Raw genomic sequence first — 3,055 nt, 5'->3', positions numbered from 1 at the left:
CTCGAAGAAATCGACGCCCGAGGGTTCGACCTCACTAAAGAGATAGCCGAAGCAAAGGCGCAGGGAACCGATGCCAGGTTCCTTGTCTCTTCAGATGAAGAAGATGCCATGAGTGGCTCCGAGGGCGGGGAAGGTGAGTAAGGTGTTCCTGAGGAGGAGGAGTCTCTCGAAGATAGAGCTGCCGAGGATGCGGTTCCCGAGGAAGCTGCTTCTGGGGATGTAACCCCAAAATAGATTATGTTCTCTTTTTTCTTTTTTGTGAAAGGGCCCCTTGTGGGAATTGTAAATATACTTTTGTAAAACACCCTTTGTGAACATAAAGAACCTTTTTGCTTTATCCTTATCTTGTGTTGAATTTCATTTTGCTCTCATTTGTGGAAAATTTTGATTGTACAACTCAAACGATTAGTCCGAGTATCGATTTGAACTTAGAACATAACAAACCCTTAGGTTTTTATTGATCAATATAACACCTTAAGGTTTCGTCAATCCTCGAGCTAAGTTTAAATGGATTCGATGTAAGCTTGGGATGTCGGGACTCTTGAGTCCGAGTTGAGTGAGAACGAGGTCTCGAACTCTATATTTGGCCCTTATGCTATTTTAGATCGGCCCTTGGGCTCTTTTATATTGTCCCTTAGGATCTTTAAGTTGGCCCTTAGGCTCTTATATATCGGCCCTTAGGCTCTTTAAGTTGGGCCAATTCGGCCTCTGAAATGGCTATATAATTTTTTCCTCTTTTCGGCTAAAAAACTTAGTGAAATTTAATTATGTCTTAGCATGTATTTTTTTGTACCCATTGGGTTTTGAAGGTTTGACGAATCAGAACCTTTATTCATAATTTGTTTGTGTAAACATAATCGAATACTTCTTGAGGTTTTTTCTGAAGGCTAATGTTATTGAAGCGTTTAGATTATTTGAGGGCTGAATTTATCGAAGCCCTTAGATTATTCGAGGGTTGAATTTATCGAAGCCCTTTATATTTTACTTTTGCTGAGGGTAGCCTGATTTAACCGGGTTTGTCAAAGTGTTTGAAGGCCTTTAATTCATAGCAGAAGTCGGACGTCTCCGAGTCATATTATCACGTCCATAGCCTTTATATGACCGTGGTCTTTAATATGGCCGTAGCCTTCGGGTATGTCACTTGGACTTGTTTCCTGATAATCTTTCGATTTTGTTCGAAAAGTTAGTCCCCGAGTATATTGGCTTTGGCCTTTGTTTCAAGGGGATGCCTCTTTGAGGTCTTATGAGTCCGAGTTTTTGATGACTCCGTTGTGCTAACTGTTGATAACAATCCCTGAGTATTCGAGGGTTGCATTCATGATTTGGATCTTGAGCCATTTCCCATAGGATTATAAGTGTAGGGCTCGTATAATAGTAGAATTCTTTGAGACACAAAGTGTTTTTGATATTAACAGAATGCTTCTTCAAATAATGCATACATGTTTTGTTGTTAGGGCTCGACTATTCTATATGGACACGGTTCATCTGACCGTTTGGCCCATTACAAAGTTCTCCTATCGAGGTCCTCTTAGGCGTGAAGTATTTTCCTTGAAAATATAACCTCCGAGGGTGATGCCCCCCAGTATTCGAGGTTGATTGAAAAGAAGCCTTGGATACTATTGAGTTCTCCTTAGGTAACATATAGTTGTTGCCTTGTTAGAAACCTTGCCGGTAAAACCCATTTAGGACAAAATCCGATCTAAGGAAAAAAGAGTGCAACACATGCTTTAAAACCTAAGGCCTTCGTGCAAAAAGGGTGTCTTCAATGGCTTCGATTGTAAATCTGCAATGAGTTAGTTTTAAACTCAAATGGACAAAAAGGATAAAGCCATACCTTAGTAGTAGTATCGTTTGAGTAGTGATACGTTCCAATTATTTGGCAGTTGTTCTCCTTCCATCGTGCTAAGTTTGGAAGATCCTTTGCCGACAACTCCGAGGACTCGGTACGGTCCTTCCCAATTCGGGCCTAGCTTCCCTTCATTTGGGTCTCGAGTATTGATGGTAACTTTATGTAGAACTAAGTCCCCGATGCTGAAGTGTCGGAGGTTGGTCCTTCTATTGTAGTATCTTTCGATCCTTTGCTTTTGTGCGGCCTTTCGAACAAGTGCTGCTTCTCGTTTTTCATCTAGTAGCTCAAGGCTAGCATTTATGGCCTCGTGATTTGACTCTTCTGATGCATGTCAAAACCTAGCGCTGGGATCTCTGACTTAGACAGGGATAAGGGCCTCAGGGCCATAAACTAAAGAGAACAGAGTAGCCCATATGCTAGACTTTGATGTTGTTAGATATGCCCATAGGACCTCAGGTAGAACTTCTCTCCATTTTCCCTTCGCATCGTCCAACCTCTTCTTTAGGTTTTGAATTATGGTTTTGTTTGTGGATTCGGCTTGTCCATTTCCAGTTGGATGGTATGGTGTCAATAAAATCCTCTTTATTTTGTATGCCTCAAGGAACTCTATCATGTTGCTGCCGATAAATTGTTTTCCATTGTCACATACAATCTCGGTAGGTATCCCGAACCGACATATGATGTGGTCCCAAATGAAGTCAATAACTTCTTTTTCTCTGACCTTCTCGAAGTCTTGTGCTTCCACCCACTTTGAAAAATAATCAGTCATAAACAAAATAAATTTAGCTTTACTAGGGGCCATTGGTAATGGGCCGACTATATCCATTCCCCATTTCATGAAAGGCCACGGGGATATGACCGAATGGAGTTGTTTTCCGGGCTAATGGATCATCTGTGCAAATCACTGAAACTTATCATATTTATTGACAAATTCCTTGGTATCTTTTTCCATGCCATCCCAGTAGTAACCTGCTATGATAATTTTTGCAAATCAGCTCTAGAGTGATTCCCATAAGTTCCTTCGTGGATTTCTTGAAGAACATAATCGATGTCTGATAACTAGGAATTCTAGCCTATTTTATGCTCCTTTTTGCTTAGGTTTTGGATTAAAAGTGTGTACAAGTATTCCCGAAAGCTAACTTATTGTGCTTGTTTGCAGTGTTTGGTCAGAAAGAGACAAGAAAGTCATAACCAGCTCATAAAGGC

This window comes from Nicotiana tabacum, chromosome 7, assembly GCF_000715075.1.
Source record: "Nicotiana tabacum cultivar K326 chromosome 7, ASM71507v2, whole genome shotgun sequence".
Lineage (NCBI taxonomy): Eukaryota > Viridiplantae > Streptophyta > Magnoliopsida > Solanales > Solanaceae > Nicotiana > Nicotiana tabacum.
This window is presented reverse-complemented; position numbering follows the sequence as displayed.